The sequence below is a fragment of the Ambystoma mexicanum genome, chromosome 1q (assembly GCF_040938575.1).
Source record: "Ambystoma mexicanum isolate Mex_15411 chromosome 1q, UKY_AmexF1_1, whole genome shotgun sequence".
NCBI classification, from domain to species: domain Eukaryota; kingdom Metazoa; phylum Chordata; class Amphibia; order Caudata; family Ambystomatidae; genus Ambystoma; species Ambystoma mexicanum.
This window is the reverse complement of record NC_090922.1, coordinates 1272952076-1272973031: the sequence shown is the minus strand read 5'-3', so window position 1 is coordinate 1272973031 and position 20956 is coordinate 1272952076. Positions and strand designations below refer to the sequence as shown.

Here is a 20956-nt window from a genome sequence, read left to right as displayed (position 1 = left end):
TAATAAAGGTACATTAATTTTGCACTCTCCTATGGAGACTGGGAGTGTGTTTGTAAAGGGAACTCGACTGTGAGGTCCTGTAAAACTCTGAACATCTATGGCCTCACCAGACAAGGGAAACTTGTCTTCACATATACACGAGCGTGTCGCACCCGTGTCAACTAGGAAGGAATATTCTTTACCCCCTATAACGACATCCACCCTAGATTCCCTATGAGGGTCCGGTTTCACTGATAGGATAGAGCACATCTGGGTTCCAGTGAGCTGTCCTAACTTATATATAAATTCAGCCCACCGCGTGCTGGTGGATTTCCCCCATTCCCATTGTTACCTCACATTTCAGGGTTCATGGTCTGTGATAGTTGCAGCGGTGCCTGTTGGGATTGTCCTTGTGGAAAATTCCCCATGCTTTGTGGTTGCACCCCTTGCTGTGCTCCTTGTGCTTGTTGTTGAACCGTGTGACTCTGTGCACCACCCTGCTGTAAAACTGCAGGTGGATTTATTATGCCTACTCCTGTTCCTTGGCCGTTCCGCATCATGCCTTGACTTCTGCATGTGCGCACCAAATGCTCTGTCATTCCACACAGCCAACAAACTGGCGGTGGTCAGAACTTTTGCCCATTTGACTTATCTTGGTTGCCATTTTGCATATTTTGAAAGCCTCCTTGAGTATTTTGGAATCATCCCTGATTGCTATGCCATCCTCTTCCCCTAAATCCTCTTCCCCTGGGATAGAATCCCGTATTGCCCTGGTTATTTTGCTGTGGATTAGCCACCTGCTGCATGCCTGATTCAGCTGTGCTAGTTATCATGGCTCCCTCAAGAGGATACTTTGACAATTTCTTTTGCACCAACTTTGTTTCCTCACCCTTACGAGTCGCTTCCTCTATGCGATTCTTTTCTTGCAACAGCCTACAATAATGTGCAATGGTCAACTGTATTTCTGGCCAAGGTTTGGCTTCGATTCCCACCAATTTCTTGATTTGTTTTTGCACCGGCTCTGGCAAACCATGGACAATATATGGTAAAACACAGGTATAGATTTCGTCCAAGATTCATGCATTTCGAGCACCCACGCATCTTGGAAATTCTGTATATAAATCAACGGATCTTCAGAAGCCTTCATTTTCCGGGTCATTATAGCTCCCATATCAGAATTATCTGGGTAAAGTACTCGTAACGCTTTCCATACTGCGGCTCTACAATTGTTAAATGTAGCTCTGTCATGCATGGTATTAATTGTGGTTACACCAGGGTAGCCTGCTCATGCCCACACATCGTCTGCTCTCTCACCAAGTATGACAATCAGGAGGCCTTTGATGTCCCCTATAGCTAGTGTGTTGCCTCCTGTCATTTTTTCTAAATCATGTATCCATTTTCTGGCTCCCAATGTAAGCATTGGAAGCTTGTTTTTCAAATTTTCTCGATTCATGTGTGGCCATGGAATATATTGTGGTCTTACTCCCCCCTTCTCTAGTAGCAGAAATTTGAATGCGTAGCCCTCTTTCTTTTCTCTCACTGTCCTTCTGACTATTGCAGGGGTCATATTCCTGCATCGCAATCAACCTTAGTCTATCTAAATAAGGTGGCGAAGACACCCCCCTCTGACCGTGAGATGCTTCTTCATATTAGCCAGGCTGCATGGCGGACTCTTAATTCCTTTTCCCTTGGGAGTCGCCTTTCACTTCGCCTCCCTTCTTTGTTTTCTTCACGCTGTTCCTTTTCGGAGTCGGACAATGTCTGTCCCCAATTCACGCAACTTCTCGTATCCTCCTTGTTCCTGCTTATTTCTAATCTATCTAGGGATAGCTCTCTATTCCCACTACTTCGGGTGACATCCTCAGTGTCGTACAGCTGAGTGCTCTCCAGGCGCTTTTCTTCCCCCTCCCCTTGGGGTGTCTGTTCTAGCCCCATTTTATCATATATTCTATCGATCATTTCTCCGATTCTTCTGGTGTCGAAGTCATCTTCAATATTTGCCCTAGACGTGCCTGGTACTGAATCGTACGGAGGAAAGAATTCTTCGACGTCTTCCCAATCTACTAATTGAGCGGGTTCTTTAACCTCTCTCCCCAGATATCCAAGATCGCGTGCTCTCTGTCTTCGCTTATGTTCGATATCTTCATCAAATTCTTTTCGCTTCCTCACATCTTCTCTGACCCTATCTTCTTCCTTTCTCTTTTCATTTCTTCGCTCATCTGCCCTTTGAATTTCCTCATCTCTCTGTATCCTTATTCTTTTCTCACGTATCCTTTGCTGTTTCTGTCTGTCTTGATCGTAGGCCGCTCTCGGGTTGCGATCAAGCTGTTTTTCTTGCTCTTTGCGATATAGCTGTTCTCGCCTTTGTCTGTCTTTCCTTCTTATCCTTTCGTCTTTTAACTCCTTCTCTTTTCCCTCTCTCTGTGTCTCATCTAACCTCTCCTTTTGTCTTGCGTCATCAATGCCTTTCCCATGGAGTTTCAATAAAATGTGTCCTCCCATCCATTCATCCTTTGCGAATGCTATCTCATCGGTTCTGCCTTCGCTTCCCTTCCATCTCTTCCCTTCTCTCACCTTATCGAGAGATGCACTTGTCTGTGCCTGATCTTTCCTTTCGTCATCGTGTCTCCCCTTGTCCCTTGGGACTGCGGAGGTAATATTCTTGTCCTTATCTTTCCCTTGATTCTCATCACTACTATGTGTAGGTGACTCATATGCTGGGTTGCTGTACCCCGTGGCTGCTTTAAGTTCCCTTAACGGGTATAATCCCTCGTCCTTACTTTCTTCAACTCTTGTTTCGGGTGGGGCAGGTGGCGCAGTAGGCGTCTCACCCCCCTCCGTGCATACATGAAGTATCCAATCTGTTGGCGGCTCTTCCTCCTTTACCTGTTCATACATTTTACACAACTCGAGAACAGCAAGGCATTTTTCTAACTTCTTTCCTGTGTATGTGGCGTGCAAATATGTCGTGATATGCTGTAAAACGGCTTTGGATAAAGACCCATTTTGTGGCCACGGCATAAACATCTTGTGGGTGGTACCCTTAACCCACTCAGTACTATATTTATTTACTTTGGGTGCATGTTTTGGCAATTGCTTGCATAAGTGTGCCAATGGAGTTATGTCTTCCATGCTCAAATCTGTTCCCTTTCCTCTTATATAACACTTGTCAATACTTGCGTGTGGTTTAAACAGATTCTACAATATGAGCGAGCACCAAATATCACAAGCTCCAACCCAAATTTTCCACAAAAATTATGTACTACCGATTTGTTCAAAAACATCAACAGAAACATTCTGTCTCAGCTATCAAATTGCAATTTTTTTAAAATCACTTTTCTCCAAAAAATTTCAATACATATGTGTTATGTCATAACAGACACTTAACAGACTAGACGGACACCAGCTGGACACAAATATCTCTGCCTCTAATCATTACCCCTTCATGGACTGTAAACGTACACCTTTCATGACGTCTTTAAACGTTGTGGTAGCCTAGTAGTTCCCCATTATGTGGGACTCTGGGTACATGTTTCTTCTAGTTTCTATATTAAAGCGCAGGAATAAGGCGAGTACTCTCTCTTCTCGTGTGTTTTACCCCAGTAACCTCTCTCTTCTCTGGTGTCTACCCCGGTAACCTCTCTCTTTTATTACTCTCGAGTCATTATCCCCTTATATATATATGCAGTCTTCTCTGCATCTAACTATATTTTATTTTCCCTCCCCCCTTTGTTACCTTTTTCCTTTACTTGTTCTAAGGCTTACACTATTTGCCAAAGCATTACATTTTTTGCTTCACTCACCATTCACATGGTTCGTCTCCAGACCCTCGGAATCACCGCCTTTGTTACCGCCTCCTTCAGCTTTTCTCTCGCTCAGCTGCCTGTAGGAATGGGAAGGAAAGTGTGGGAAAACGGGTCCTTTCAGACACTTTCTGCAGACTATTGCTTACGCTACCATTGTCTTCAGGGCGCTTCACGGTCTACTCAGCTGAATGGACTCACGATATTGCCGAAGACCTAGAGTTATTTTATGTTGACGATCAATAGGTGTCTTACTTTAGTAAAATAATCGATACTCGATAACCATCAGATCTCTGCTACCAAATGTACTGGGGAGACCCCCGGCCGGCCCATAGAGGCAGGGTTTGCTCCGCAGTACTTTAAGACCAGATAGCTGCACCTTTGAGATGGATGGGGGTGCAGGTATATTACTCCAACACCAATCAATAAGGACAACTCAATGGTTTGGCAAAGGGGAGTATGTTTAATGACAAGTACAAGAAACGGAGAAACATTGAAATCAACAGTGACGCGATAGTCCGTCTCGCTTCAACTCCCGCGAACTTCATACAAACAATAACATTTATACCCAAAACTCGTCATCATAGACGTGTAACGCTCAAAAGTTAACATGCAATTCTATTGGTTAGTAAAACGTAACTTAACTATAGGTACTATATCTGTATATGGTAACAGAGTGAGAGGATTGGATAAACACTATCAGGTGGGCGTCTAAGCCCTTCCTTCTAACATTACTCTTGTAGACGTCACTAAGAGTACAAGGTCCCATTGGTTGTACTATCTATAGGACCCTAGATTATTTGGTCCATTGTGATTGGCTTGGCTTCAACCCCATGCATAAATCTCCACTTTACTTAGCAGCACGCAGAATGGTCAGCCAGGTGCAGGGTGTCCAAGATTCACCCGTCCTTCATTCAATCCATCATTCCTTTCATGGCTATGTGTCAATTACTTGGCTGTGGTTGGCCTCGAAACTGTATCTTATGATATCTCTGTCTGGGTGGTAGCCAGGCATAGTTGTGAACCTGTGCTCCTTCTCGCACAGAAGGTCACATGCCACTCACACCGTGAATCTGCCTAGTTTCCTTCAATTTGTACCCTTCAATGTGTGCATTTATTCTTATTCGGATTGCCACCTGCCTACGCCTCCTTATCTCGGCCTTCCTGAGATAGGCTATTCTGTTCTTAAGTTTCCATTCCGCGAAGCTACTGTTAGCTCCTTCCATTGGTCTGACTTTGCTCTTCCTGGCTCACGTTGCCTCTGCTGAGTTTCGATTCAGCCATCTCTTCTCGTTTTAGCTGGAATACGAATCCTGTCCTGTTTGACCTCTAGTAACCTGAGTTAATTCTGCTTTTGTGTAAAGTTGGCTCACACTTGTTTAGTGTGCTTCGTTGAGGTAGCTATGTATAGGTGGCACTTGCCGCGGTCTATCTTCTACTAAGCATAGCAAGCCGCACTGTTTTCTCAGCTTTCTTGCAGTTTCAAGCATATGTACAGGCGTTAGCTGGTTGAATGACTTCATCCTGCTTTATAGCTTAAGTTTCTTTATATTTCAACATCGTCTCTCCTTCGAGGTTCACAATATCCTTATTCATGGCATTTCGTCTCTGTGTGTCATTTTTTGGTTCTGCACGTTAGTCCAGGCCCTTGTGACTTCACCATTCATTTTCCATTAAGGCCTTTTGAGTTTCTTCCGGGACAATGTTTAGGCTATCTTCATTTCGTCTTACTTGCTGGTAGGGTTTTCTCAATAGATACCTTATTGTCCATGGTTTTCTAGGTATCGGTACTTCAACAGGTGTTGTTCTCCTGATAGGCACTGGGCAGAGCCCTACTGCGGCTCTCTACTGGTTTATTTGCTCATCATACGTCACATATCTCGGTGTGAACGTTCCTGGTACTTCAAAATGGCCGACTGGAGTGCAGGCTTTATTTGGGACCTCCTCTACACCACCATATCACATTACCACGCTTACTCTTGACTATAAACCAACACTCAACTAGAACACAGCAATACTGTGACACATTCTGTATAGCTGTTCTCATACTAACACCCGCCACATACTCCTCATCATCCTAATAAAACACAGCTAGCTAGCACACACCGCTAGCTTAAGCATCTCCTCAGGCCTAACTCAGCCACAAATCAGTCTGGGCGTCATCTCTCCAGAATGAACACACATACCTAACCTCACAACCACCACACCTACCGCTAAGAAGCAGCTATCCTGCAACTGCCACACCGGCTGCACACATATCCGGTGCACACACCTACCTTATGACTCTTTCTCTCTCTACTGACTTGAACTACGGTTCCCGAGGGTGTTCAACCTACCAGCGCTTTGAGATCATACCAATGATACATAAGGTGCTATATAAATGCCAAGTAACATAGCATAACATAACATAACATAATCAATAAAACATAAAAATAATTTTGAGCCTGCTGTAGCAAGAGAGGAATGAATGAGATTAGTGATCATATGTTTTGAATTGTGCCCATGCTTTACGAAAACCTGCTTGTTATTTTTATAAAGTTGGTTTTCAATATCACACGCATTCAGTTTTTCAAGAAGAAAATTACAGAATCTATTACAGGACGAGTCAACTACACCCAACAAGAGATAATTTTTGGGTCCTTATGTGGTCCTTTTGTATGAATCGGAAACAGAATGACTTTTTCAATTTATGGGTAGATAACCTTTCTTGATTACTCTGATGAAAGTTGTTTGCATGAATTTATTCCAGATCAGAAGTGCCTTCTTAATCGCAATGTTTGTTATGCCTTCCGGGCTAGGGGATCTAGATGGTTTAAGCTTGCTTATAATATTTAAGATGTCCTCCACTGTAGCAGTGTACCAGTAAGTAGTGCAAGGAATTAAACAAGATCACCCGCTAAACATGGATAAAATAAAGCTCAGAAACAGGATTAATTTCTGTGCAACCACTCCCAGACATATGCTTTTGGTAAAAGAGCCCAAACGTTCTGTAATCATTGGAGTGGAGTGCATTAAAGACCAACTGCTATGGGGCATTCTGAGTGGAGTGGCTATGAGAGAAGAGTCAGTTGCTGTATCGAGTACAATGCTTGGCTATCAAGGTTTTGGGTTTTAGGAGTGAGGTAGAATAACTGATCCGCAATAGCAGCATTATAGAAGATATTAGGATCAACCTTATAACTGGACATGCATTCCTTTATGAAAATATCCAAAGAGAACAATGTATAAATGTGTTCATATATGGTTTCCACATTCCGTCTGTACCAATCACCAGTCAATATGAGACTTCTCATTCATTTCAAATTACATTTCTCAATACTCATTTTATTCCACACAATCCTATTACCCTGAGGATTGACAACATTCCAACCCAGTACATTTCGAGATTCCACAGTACCTGTCCAACTAATAATGCATCTCAGTGCAGCGTGGTTGCTAAGAACATTTAGCAGTGTATCAAATACAGTAACCAAATCCCTAAGGTAACGAGTATTAAAAATATCATCTATCCTGGTGAAGTCCTTTCCATTAGACCAAGTGTAATTGGGGGAGGACGATTCTGTATTATTTTGATTGAGATATTCTAAACAATATTCCTCCAGAACGGCAAGCCAGCTAGCACTTGTGACTATCTGAGGGCTATCATCTTGCGCCAATGATGTGACCGTGCCCCTCTTAGTCTTGAATGATTGTTTCCCTTTGTCAGTATATCTAAGATTATCCCTTCCCCTTTTTAAAGTATCACCTTAGGAATTGAAGTCAACCAAGAAAACAAACTGTAGTCATGGGTTTTGCCAATTCCATTCAGTTAAAATGAAATCATGGTGGTACAATATGGATTTAGTTTTAAGGACCCCTGGAAGGTCATACACGTTAAATTTCGCAGGTGTAGCCAAAACAGCAGATAATACATAGGGTTACCCAAATGGGGAAAGTATTCCATAAGATTCAGGCTAGTTTTAGCTCCTATGACAAGACCTCCTGAGGGTCTATCAAGAGACTTGTTCATGGCATAGCTCTGCACTGTACTATATCCACCTAATTGTAAGCTATGACAAAACCAAGATTTTTGTAAGATCAACAAATCAACACTAAGCAATATGCTAAGGTTACCCATGAAGGAGTGAAAATCTCCAGTATTCCAAGATACACAATTGAGGAGAATGTTATCATGATAATTCAGGGTCCATTTTCACTATTCACAAGGGCTGAGTGTAACCAGGACCAGCTGGATCATTGTTCCATTACCTGATCTTGTTCCATGACTGCTTCTGATCAGTGCACTGTCCTTCTGTGCACATCTGTAGTGACTTTGAGGTTGCATAAATCTTGTCTTGACCATTTCATAATGGTTTCATTGCAAAAGTCATTAGGTGCTACTGTAATAATTTCAAAATCCATTCTTTGAAAATCTTGGCAGAAGGGCAGCAAATAATCAAGAATTACAGATAAATTCAATGCACCAATTACCAATTAGTTGAACTATTCAGCGACAGTAATTCAACCAATACAAGATCTTTTGTGCTAATAGAACGTAACTGTGGTATGCAGCATTTTGTCTCTGTTTAAAACAGGCTATCATGTGTCATGAACAGTTCAATAACTTTAATATTACTTGCTCAATTAAAATGTTCTCTAAGGCCGATTTCACAATGATTTTATTAGAATTAATTTGACATTGATTTGGTGATGTCAACCAAATCAAAGTTATTGGATGTAGAAACACAAGTTATATTAGGGGCAGATGTAATAAACAGTAAACTGGAATTCTTTTTAAGAAGAACCCAGTTGCCATTTGGTTGCAGGCTATTTGATCTTTTTTTTGTACCATAGAATAGTATGTTCAAGTGGATCGCCGCCATCTTCACGATCAGCTTTGGAAGGCAAATCTAGCGTAGTCATTACTCGATCCAAGTCGTCATCGGCAATACCTCATCTTGATTGGACTCTGTTTGTATTACATCAACTATAGAAATCAAGGCATTATTATTAACAGTGGTAATAAGCACATTGGTGTGTGTTTTAGGTGGACCATCACACATGCTATTGAATAAAAGGACATCAACAATTTCCCCAATACTACTGCAGAGCTCCATTTGCTCTTTTGAGATGTCAGTACAGAGAGTAAGTAACACTTTGATAGTTATGAGCTTAGTGTGCATATCCTTAGAAGCCTCAGGCACTGCAGATCTGTCAGTGCTGTCAGTGTCATTGAAATAGTCACATAGTTAATCTGGGATTTTCTCCAGATCAGGTGATCTTGGTAAATCAAAGCTGAAAATATTAATTGGAGCCTCCGAGCACTGTATGGGAGACATGGGCAACATAACACCTATGGATTTGCGATGTTAACTGTAGCACATATTCAATAGCATGGACGTAATTTTAGGGTGGGGACAGAGGTGTTTGACCCCCCCAACTTTCCTGGCACACCATTTTGTCCCCATTCATTTGGCTGGGGCACCTTTTCTTCAGATGTCATGTCCCCCCCAACATTTTCAGCAAAGTTACTCCACTGTTCAATAGGAAGTTGTTATCAATAGGTGGTAACATTGGGCTATCGGTTTGCGAGAACACTGAGGTTGTTATCCATTCTTGCGAAATCACTTGCTCTCCATTGGCAGCTGTGTTTATGGAGTAATCTGTAATTTTCTCTCGCTCCAACAACATATCAGTCTGCTGAGCCGTGTTAATAGTGATCAGAGCCACATCTTATTCTGCCCTTTTCCTGTCTTTTTTCCAGCAGTAGGTGCATCCTTATTAGTTTGTTTGTTCCGTACCGTACTACGAAGTTGATAGATTGTATTCTTAGATGGCATGCTTCAGCATCTAGGCGCAGTAAGGCGTGTGGACAACAATGAGGTCAAGCAGTAGATCAAGAGCAGCAGTCAATAAGCAAGGTAGGCTTACCCTCACAAAATGTAGACAGACAGCAGACAGACTGCTACACTGCACTTCTCAGCACTCGTCGAAGCGCACAGGCGATGCACGCGACTTCCACTGTTGAAGACACCGTGGGAGGACCCAACCACCCTGTTAGAGAGTTTTGCGATGTAACGAGAGCAGAGGCAGTCTCTTCCCCTGCTAGACTGCTAGACTGCAATGCCCCTGCTAGCATTCTATACTAGTTATGCATTTTCTGTGTTCTTTCCATACGGATGGGTTTTTGTTTTGTTTGTGTTTTTTCTAGTCAGTTTTATTTGAATTCTTGTTTGTTTAAAGTCTACATAATTATATAGAGTCTTGATTGGACATTCTTTTATTTTGGAGTCCTTGTACTATTGCTGCTTGGGTTTCTACTGTTATCCCTTCACACCCCTCCTGATAGTATAGCCTTCATATTAACACACAAGCGATATCCTTCATCTCTGTTTTTAATTGTATGATTAGGATCATTGCTGGTTTAGTAGTAGTGTGAGTAGGTGGTTTAGCCACAATATGCATTCCTACAGTCGTTCAGAGCGGTAGTTATTTTAGCTCAGTAATCATGTCTGTAATCCCTAACCATGGTCAGTGCACTGTACCTTCCCAAAGCTAGTGCTGTACAAAAAAAAATGTTATGGGTTTACAGCCATTGGGCCATGTCATTGGTCAACATTGAGTTCAAAACGACATAACACTTTTAGGAACTATCTGCCTTTTGTCTACCTGACACTACAGGAACGCTGCCTGGAGTATGCAAACAACAATAATAAAAACAAATTGCAGCAGGCCGTGGGTTATTATACATAGATATGCTTTGCCTACAACAGTCTGCCCATAGAGTTTGCACAATCACATTTCTTTGAACAAGGCACCCTTTCAAGACAAATTACTGCTTCTGCGCGGCATGAAGGAAAGGAAAACAGGTTTCTGCAATTCCAGATGGCTCCAATAGACTAAATGCATTCAGTGTCACAGTAGTACATAACCTGCCATGCTCCACTACAGAATTACTTAGCAGCAAGGAAAAAATAAGCAAGCTGTTGATTGTGGAGCACCCACGCTAAAATGATAAAATTATTTAAAACAGCAATGTGACAAATATTTAGATTGAATTTACGGAATTTGCATACTCTCTAATTAAGATGCTTTTCTCTGACAAGTAATTATTTATTAAGCCGCCACCATAGCCTAATGAAGTTGTGCGGGCTAAAATTAGGTTTCTCATTTGGGATTTTTGAATTAAGTTGCCCTGATAGCACAACCACTGACCTTGCAATTTGTAAGGGAGTATGCCGGGACTGGAGCAGAACAAAGGTTTTGCTGAGGTTCTGGAGATTGCTTAAGTTCCAGGTAGGAAAAATGTGAGTTATCTATGACTTCATAAGTTTCTAAACCCAGATGATTATATGTGAAAATATCATGCGTTTAAGCACGAGTAACCCCAACTCGAGTTTAAGGCCCCTTACTTGGGGAAGTCCCCCCCATTTATGTTGCAGCAAACCAACATCTCCCTATTCCCCTTACCCTCGGTGCTACTGCATCTGTTCTCCTGATGTTTTTTTTTCGAGCTCGTTCCTCTCTGGTATTATGATTTTGTAAATGTCAATGTAAGGTCATGTAATACAATTGAATGTTGTATATAGCAACATATACTATTTGAGCATTCTCTTGGAACTACGTGTGATAGGTCAGCACTGGATTGGACATTCTTTTTGAGGACCACATTTCTTGTCTCAATCCAATTATCTATATGCTCATGTCAATATGAGTCAATGGGGAACATGTGGCTCACTCTCAGTGCCTGATCTTACTGTGCCGGCTCGGAAAGAGAACTGGGATAAGAGATACCCCTGCAAGACATAGGATCAAACATTGAAAAACAAGAAGTGTTCCCAGCAGTGGGCAGTGCAAGGGTTAAGTGCAGATAAACAGGTGATAGATAAGTGCCAGTATGTGGGGTTGTAGGGTTGCAGATACAGCCCCAAGTGCCAGGTTGCAGGGGGCAGTGCAGGTGTGCAACTGGGAGGGCAGGAACCTGGGCCCATGGTGCAGAGGGTAGCCAGGTAACCAGTGCAAGAGATCAGCAGGATAGCGGAAGAGAGAGAAGGCAGAAGAAAAGAGGAAAGTCTTGAGCTGCTTCGGGAACCGGAAATTGTTCTGCTCAAGTTTTAGAGAGGCAGGGAGGCTGTTCCAGACTGAGGCGCCAGCTGAAGAGAGAGATCTGCCCCCAACTTGTTGCTTGGAAAAGCAACTGACCCTCAAAGAGTTGGAGGTGGAGGAGCAAAGTGCTCGAGTAGGAAGACACTTGAGAAGAGAAATCTGGAGATATTTTGGTCCCAGGCCCCAGTAGGCCTTGTGGTCAATGCAAAGGGTCTTGAACATGATCCTTCCAGCCACTGGACACCAATGGAGAAATGTCAGTGCTGGAGATACGATCCCTGGGCTTGAGGCCAAGGTCAATTCTCGCAGTCCTCTTCTGAATGAGTTTCCCAGAAAAGGGGGAACATATGATTAATCTTCACTAAATGATGGCTCCCCTGACTGCACATTAACATTTTACTAGCCTGCAAGCTAATGGCAGAGGCAGCTTTTGTTGAGGGGGAGGGGGGCAGATATCTCCTGAAAGGCCACCAAGATTTCTAAATGATTCATGGGAAGCAAGACCTCGCTGGGTGTTGAATGTTTTCAGTAGAGGGTTCTACATTTTTCCTCAAATGAGCAAACATTTAAAAATAATGTGCTGAAATGATGCATTTTGCTGCACTTTTTTTGAAAAAATGAGGTAAAAAGCAATACAATTTACAGTTGGTTCTCTAGGGCAAAACATGAAAACAATCAAGTAAATGCCATGTCATCAACCATACACTACACATATATCCCATGTTCATAAGCCTGCAGTTGCAACCTTCTATGCCAGTAATGGTCAATGTAAATTGCATGCAAGAGGCAGCTGCCAAAATCTATCTATGCCAGTAATGGTCACTTTAAATTATATGCATGAAGCAATTCAGCCTTCATGCGTATAGTTTGAAGTGACCATTACTGGCATGGATAGGTTGTGGCAGCCGTTTATGCATGTGATTTAAAGTGAAATTTACTGGCATAAATAGGTCATATCTATGCCAGCAACAGTCACTTTAAATCCAATGGCAGCCTGTGAATTCTTTTTATTTGAGTGATGATCGTAAATATTTCACCCAAATATGCCCGATTTAACAAGCATAGCCAGGGAAACCGAACTAAACTAGTAGGTTGAGGAAGGTTCCCTCTCCCCACAAATAATATATTTTAAGTATTGGGCTAAAATGATCCTTTATAAAGCACACTTTCTGTGTAAAACTGGGTAAAAAGCCAGTTTGCAAGTCAGAAACAGTACACACAAGCATTTCCAAATGCATTTTCATGATGCCTTCGCCCACAATACATGCAAGCATAAAAAAAATATTGTCAACATTTTGACACTGACTGTGCCCATACATTTCCATTCTGACTTAATCAATATCTGCCAGAATTCCTATATAAGAACATACTCATATTTGCATTGCATATAATGCCATTATACTATACAGAAACATGTCCACACTGGCTGTGCCAATACATGGCAGTATCCCTACATGGGAACACACTCCTTTTAGCTTTGCCTTTAAAAATCCCATTCCACAATAAGAAAATGTGTCCAGACTGGCTCCAGAATGCAGTCCAGTCTAGACCCATAACAACACTTACATTTTCCTCATCCTTGATGCCCATTAAAACTTGCCATGACAAATTAGGAAATAGCTACACTGGCTGCACCAAAATGCCAATATAGCCATGTAATAACATTTATCATTCTTACTGTATCATAGATGCCCATAATAAAATGCCATGTCACAGTAAAAAAGGACCAGACGAGCTGCCAGCAAAATTCCAGTCTAGCAAAGTAGTAACGCTAAACATGCTTGCTTTATGATAGATATCCAGCAAAATCTGTCATGCAACAGTAGGAAATGGCTAGACTGGCTAGCCAAAAATGCTAGTAGAGCCAGTTAATAATATGTATCATGCATGGTTTATCATAGGTGCCCAGTAAAAAAAACACCAGGCCACAATAATAGAGGGCTAGAATGGCAGCCTGCAAAATACAAATCTAGACAAGAAGCAACACTTAACATGCTTGCTTTATCGTACATATACAGTTAAAAATGTCATGCCACAATAAGAAATGGCTAGACTGGCTGCCACAAAATGCCAGTCCAGCCACATAATAACACATTTAAATGTCTTTTATCAAAAGAAAGGGTGATTCTTTTTACTGGAATCTATGCTAGATATCCAGTAAAACATGTGTTATTATTGTACCACCACCCACTGCCCAGCCCAGCATAAACACACATGCACACACACATATCCACTTGCTCAATCCATTTACACACAGCATTCATACATCATGCACTCACTGATTCACACACATACAATATGTAAAATAAATAAAAAATGTAGCTGCACGCAGCCACGGGCGTTCCGCACACAGCTCTGCTGTGGCCTCCAGAAAGCCATCCACCTCCCACACAGTATGAACAGGAACCAGGAAGCAAAGCACTTCCTGGTTCCTGCACATGCGCCGAGGAGTTGAAGTGCTACTGATTCGGAGCAGCAGTGAGCCATTGTTTGTGTGGCGTTAGGCATGAGTGCCCCCTTGCACATACAAATGTGCAGAACCCCAGCCTGCATCCCCAATGCCCTATGCAAAGCTAGGTAAGCAAAACATCCCTCACTTTGTGTGGCCCATTGGACATGCGTGGCATGGGTACAAACTATCCCAGGGAAACTGTGTTTCCCCTTGACAGTTTAAGCAAGCCCAAGATCGATCCATCAGCTGCAACAGGCAGTTGAGGTAGCACTCCTGGCTGGCACAGCTCCTCCATGATGGTTGAAGGCTCAGGGGGTTGACACCACCTCGCCCCATTATGTATGAGCTTCCCCAGTTCAAATCAGACAAATATGATTTAAAGTCGCTGTTAATGGCATAAATATACAGCCTATTTATGCCAGTAATGGTCACTTTAAATTACATGCTTGAAGCTGCTGGTGCAAACCTATCTATGCCAGTAATGGTCATTTTCAATAACATGCACGGTAGGTGAAGTGCTTCATGCATGCCCTTTAAAGTGGCCCTTGCTGGCATAGATACGTTGTGGCAGCAGTTTAATGCATGCAATTTAAAATGACCATTACTGGTATAGATAGCAAGCCTATCTATGCCAGTATTGGTCACTTAAGTCTCTGAAAGGGATTAAGAGTTACCAACCATACACATAGTATGGTTGGTCATGTAAATCCCTTGCATAGATAATATAAATGCACACACACACACCCACCCACATACCCTTTTATACTAATAAAAGCATGCACACATACATAAACACACAGTCACAGCTACTTGCTCAACTAATCCTGCACACACACAATGCATTTCATTCAAACACACATACATAAACATTCATATATACATTCTTAACAATTGCAAACAAAGGGCGGTGAGGTAAGTACTCTAATTACCAGCTTATTCAGCCTCTTACAGTCCAGATGGTGTTCTCCTTCAAACGCTTTTGTACCTCTTGCACTCATCAGTGAGGCAGTCAGATCAGGTGTTGCTGGTTAGGACAGGTTTGTAGTCTTAGGGAATTCTGGTTGCTCTAGTCCGTGAAGTCAACCAGCAATCAACTCTCCCCACTATTACACAATGTAAATCTCACAGTGATTGGGAGGACCAATAGTGTGGTCTCCACCTCTGGGCATGTGTCCCCCAGTGCTGCTAATCTGAAGGCCACAGCTGTAAGGAACTCATGATGGCAACAGTAAATACAGACACAAGTGATCACAGTTCAAGGGTGATCAATAAACTGTATGCATGGGTGATAAAAACACCTAATCCAAACCTAAATCTAAGACGGGAGCAAGCTCCGACCATCAAATAATAATAAGGCACTCCTAGTAGTGTCTTGTCAAATAAAAAGGGCCTATACTAAAACAATCAATTGCCAATCCTTACCACTAAATTACAAGAAGAATGTGGGATAATTTTCACCAGAAAAGAAAGAAGTGTTCACAAAATGATAAGCCAGGATGGTATGATGGGGTCTCCCTTCCCCATGTTTTTATCACGGGACAAGGTTGGACTCCTGATCACAGCACAATCCTGGGACTCTCCAGCACGAGGTTCACAAGTCTATTTCACAAAACCAGAACCTACAAGGGTCAAGTCTCTTTCCTCAAAGTCTCTTGCCTTAAGAGGCCTGATGGATCAAAATGACAAACAAACAAAAGTTCCCTTGGTGGTCTTGCACCTTTGTGGGCAATTGTTCTTTGCCCCTAGTGCCTTCTTCCGCCGGGCTCGGATCCTCTTTGCAAAATGGGCCTCCCTCAGTCAGGTTCACTGCAGCCTCTCAAATATTGCTTTTAACATTCAGGATCTTAAATGTTCTTTTAAACAAACAACACTATGGACAACCCACAACCGGTTTCATTCTCGTCGGCACACTGTTTCTGGGTGTATTATTCTTCACCCCTACTCATAAACAGCAAACAAACAAACAAAAGTTCCTTCGGTAATCTTGTGCCTTGGGTGATTGCTCTTTGCCCCTTGGATCTCCCTCTGCTGGGCTCTGATCCTTCTTGCAACTTGGGCCTCCCTTTGTCGGGTTCACTATGACCTTTCAAATGTAGCTTTCAATATTCAAGAACCTTTAAAACAGTTCATGATTTCCTAATACAGTTTGTGATTTGCTTTGTCTGAACAGAAGGTGTGGATTTCGTTTTCATAGATTTTTTTCGGCATCTGTCTGTCGGGTTCACACATGTCTTATCTTGCACAATGTTCATGTTTGCCAAATATTCAGTTCACTTTATTTTCGAACGATGCGCGATTCACTTCCCTTAGCTTTCTCTTGGCAATGGGTAAGAGACTTTCGTGTGTACAAGGGATTTGACGCGACCCTTGTAGGACCACTCCGACACCTCACGCCTCCCTTTTCTAGGGTCTTCTGGTACTTGCACTTTCAACCATTAAAGGGGCCAGCGAGAGTCATTGAATGGGCACCCCTGCAGCACCTGACCACTCCGCATCTGGTCTTTCTTGGGCTTTACCAAAAGTTCTAACACACACAAGTCCTTTGTTCTCAAGTTCATGCGTTCATCTAATGTTGCCACTTGTAACCTTGGGCTCAATACAATTCGGCTTTGCTATCAACTTCCTCCGACTCACCAATTTTGTCGAGTCTGCTGGCTTTGCTTTCTTCTGGAGTCAAGGAATGTACCACGGTAGCCAGCGTGCCTTCCTGCTTTGTTATCAATGTCGGAGGCCCCCATGCACCGTTGACATGTGTTCCTAATCACGCCAGCTGGAACTCCCGGTCTTATGATTTCCTTTTCAGAGGCTTCACGGATCTGAGATGAAAAGGGCAAGGGCAGTTTCCCCTTCATCGTCCCTCCAGGTCTCACAGCCTTCCCCCTCCGTTTGAACTACCGGTACCATGTAGCTGATTCCTCATGCGTTGAGCTTTGCTCGTAGTGTGCATTCGTGCTCCGCCTTTTATCCCTGTGTGGAAGGTAACGGGTTGTCAGGTGTAAGTGATTATTGTCAATTGCCTGGCTCTGCCTGACCCGTGTTTTGGGACGCATCAGGTAAACGGCTCTGTTGTTAGTCTGTTGTCTGTTGCTGTGTAACAAAGTTTTCATGTCGAAAAAGGGGGGGGGGAGTAGAGCTTCTAAATATCCTACAGGTTAAGATGGGGTGTTACAAGGAAGGGCCTACCGCGTCTCGCCCAGCAGTGTCCCACTTCCCCTCCTAAAGATCCCCCATCCAGGTGATCCTCCGCCACTGGTCCATCCCAAGGAATTAGATCCAATAGCGATGGCTGTGTCCTGGCCACCTGGATGACAGATTCCCGGCAACCAGTAAGTGAGACACCTTCAGGTTTGTCACATAGCTCCCAAATATGTATTGCAAATAAAGGGGGGAGGGGAGCACACTCTGGTACACAGCTCATTCAGCCTCTTACAGTCCAGAAGGTGTGCTCCTCCAAGCACTTTCATGCTTTGTGCACTCATTAGGGAGACAGTCATAACAATACATACATACATTCATTACAATACATACATTTGTACATTCATTACAGTACACAATATTTACATACAATTCATGATAAATTCATACATAAAAATAAAACATACATTACAATAAAAACACACATTGAAATAAAAACACACACTGACCGATGCTGTAGGTGTCCACTCCAGACCAGGGCCGGGGCACAACGAGGCAGAAGAATTCTGGGTGCACCACTGCCACGCAGGGCACAACAACAATGTTGTTGCCCTGGAAACCTTGCGAGGAGGGTGCTGTGCTGTTATATTAAATATTTTTAAAAACCAACAAGTAGCTTGCCGTCTTGTGCAGCACAATGCGTCACTCACAGGGTGATATATATATTTTTTGTTTAAATCAGGGCTTGCCCTCAGAGCAACAGCCCTGTGGGTGGCTGCTGGGGAACGCATTAGGCACCAGGGAGGAGCAATGATGGGCTGCTCCCCTAAATCCAGGGCTTTAAGTGGGCCGGGGCCTGCCGGGGCTGGGCCCCAGCAGGCTCCAAAATTTCGTTTTGAGGCGGGGCCCTGCCGGGGCCCACTAATCTCCCCTGGCAGCCCCGGCCACAACACAAAAAAGTCATTTTTTTCTACAGCTTGAAGCTCTCGCTCGTGTGCGAGAGCTTCAGGCTTCAGAAAAAAATGCCTTTCAGCCATAATGGTGGCGCCGCACCTGCGAGGCATCCTTTTAATCAAGTGATGCGCGTGGGCCGGCGCCACCATTATGGAGAAAACGTGAGGCCGCTGGAAGCAGAGGCCTGCTTTCTAAATACTGAAGCTCCCGCGGATTCGCGGGAGTTTCAGTATTTAGGAAAAAGGCCTCTGCTGGCAGTGGCCTCACCCTTTCAGCCTTAATGGTGACGCTGCCCCTCCCCAGCTGGCGAGGGGCAGCACCACCATTAAGGCTGAATAGGCGAGGCGCTGTCCCCTGCCAGGCAAGCCTAAACAAAATAAATGCAGAGATCAGCACCCTCTCCCAATAGGGGGGAGGGTGCTAATCTCTACAAAAGGCTGCCTGGCAGGGGTGCCAGTAGCCCATTGAGCCGGGGCTCGTCAAGGGGGCGTGGCCTAATGGGCCATCAAGACCCCCGTTGTTAGGCCACGCCCCCTCGATGAGCCCCGGCTCGATTTGTAGTGCCACTTAAGGCACTGCCTAAATCCCCCATGGCACTGCAACACATTCTCATTTGCCCCAGATTAGGGTTGTTGAAAAAAAATCATTTATTTTCTCGATTGGGAGGTCTACCGACAATCTGAAATATATGCTACTTTCTTACGAATCGTTTTGGGATTATATAACATTAGTTGTAATTAGCAAAGAGTGAATCGATTTAAACAAAACATGGTTGTTTGCAAATAACCACATTTTTTATTTTTAGAGCATTACAATTTTTTTGTAAAACTATTTGTTTTGATAGTAATGGTCAAAATGGGAGTGATTTGCAGAATTTAAGCAAACTAAAACCATAAACATTGCAATTTTGCTTTTGAGTGAACTAAATTACTCAAGCTCTGTTACAAATATAAAAAGATCACAGTCGGTGCTAATACGGATCTGTCTTCTGAGGGTTCGTGTGCAGAAATTGAAAGAAAGAGATGGTAAGTATTTTGGTTGTAGTTGATTTAGTTTTAATAGACTGCAAACAATTGCACCTGGCTGTGCTGAGTAAAAACCTGATGTGCTGTAGAGAAACTACCCATAGCATGCTTTAATGGGTGTTTGTTTGCACTCATTGTTGCCAAGTATTGGCAAGTACATTCTGATTAGTAGAGTAATACACATTAGTACCCGGCGAGAGACAATCAGAATGCAAAAAGCATTCTGATTGGCTCTCGCCGGGTCATTACCCAGCGAGAATCCTTCGATTCTAGCTGCCTTGTCCTGGGCGGGGGTCGTGGCAGCCCCTCAGCCAATGAGGAGGCTCGAAGCGGGGCCATCCACGCTCTGAGCCTCCCCATGGCTGGAGGCTTCCTTCGTCCCCCGCCGGGGACTCAGGTAAGATTTTTTTTTCCCCAGCCTTTCCTCCCTTCTCCCTCCTCACTCCTCCCTCCTCCCTCTTCCCTCCTCCCTCCTCCCTCCTCCCTCCCCACCCCACTTACCTTCTATCCCGCGGTCTCCGGCGGGGGACGATGGAAACCGCCAGCCATGTGGAGACTCGCTCCAAGCCTCCACACAGCTGGAGGCTTCCATCGTCCCCCGCCAGAGACAGCGGTACGTTATTTTTTTCTTCCTCCCCATCCCCTCCCGACCCCACTTACCTTCTTTTTTCTTCTGGTCTTGGAAGCGAACGCGCTGGGAACACTTCTGTTCCCAGCGCATCCGCTCCCGATGGCCGCCATGGAAAGGGAAAACGGACTACGTTTTCCCTTTCCATGGCGGCGCCCATTTTTTTGCCGTTTTTTTTTCTTTTTTTTTTTCTGTTCCAAAATGTGTTTCGGAACAGAAAAAAAAGCAATTAGTACCCCGGTCTAACGGGCCGGGGTACTAATGGCAATAAGGTGGCGGGCCAATACCGCCCGAGGTAATGCCCCCGGGGCACCTATAACTTGCCCCGGGGGAATTACCTGGGGCGGTATTGGCCCGCCACCTCGCGGCTTATTGCCACATAATCATAACCCAGTATTGACCATCATCATGAGTTAGGAATTAGTCAGATTTTGATTTTGAAATATGTATAATGCGCACCTGACAAACTAAATCGTATCTGGGCATATCTGACTTGATTCAGGGCATATCTAACCTGAATCCATTTGATTGTTAGTGCTGTAACCCGCCTAACGCGGCTATTTCAATAGGCGAGTTTTCAGTGCCCTACGGAACTGATGTAACAATTTAAAAGCCTGCATTTCCTGCGGTAGACTATTCCATAATTTAGGGTCGTGCGGTCAGCTCGAATCCAATTTTCAGGAGCAGCCACTATGCAGAAAACTAAACTAGAACATGAACACAAACCCACCCCTTTGGGGAGAAAACACAGCAAATGTGCAAAATATATATGTGATAGCACTCTGTGTACTGGAGCAGGGCTAAATAGGTAAGAAAATGCAACAATGGGCCTCATTACACGGTAGGCGGTAAACCATGGCGCTATTAGCGCCATGGTTCATGCCGGTAATTTACC

The 20956-nt window shown here is 43.6% G+C and overlaps 1 protein-coding gene across 15 annotated transcripts in view; it reads right to left on the bottom strand.

Moving 5' to 3' along the window:
• The window catches only part of DAB1 (DAB adaptor protein 1), a 4845894-nt gene that overhangs the window by 3759651 nt on the left and 1065287 nt on the right, over nt 1-20956 (bottom strand). The window contains exon 1 of one of the 15 annotated variants that reach the window (XM_069642090.1): nt 3783-3830. The exons of the other annotated variants lie outside the window; for them this stretch is intronic. The gene's annotated coding sequence lies outside the window, so the exon portion shown is untranslated. Of the gene's footprint in view, nt 1-3782; nt 3831-20956 lie in introns of those variants that run through there. 15 annotated transcript variants of the gene reach the window in all.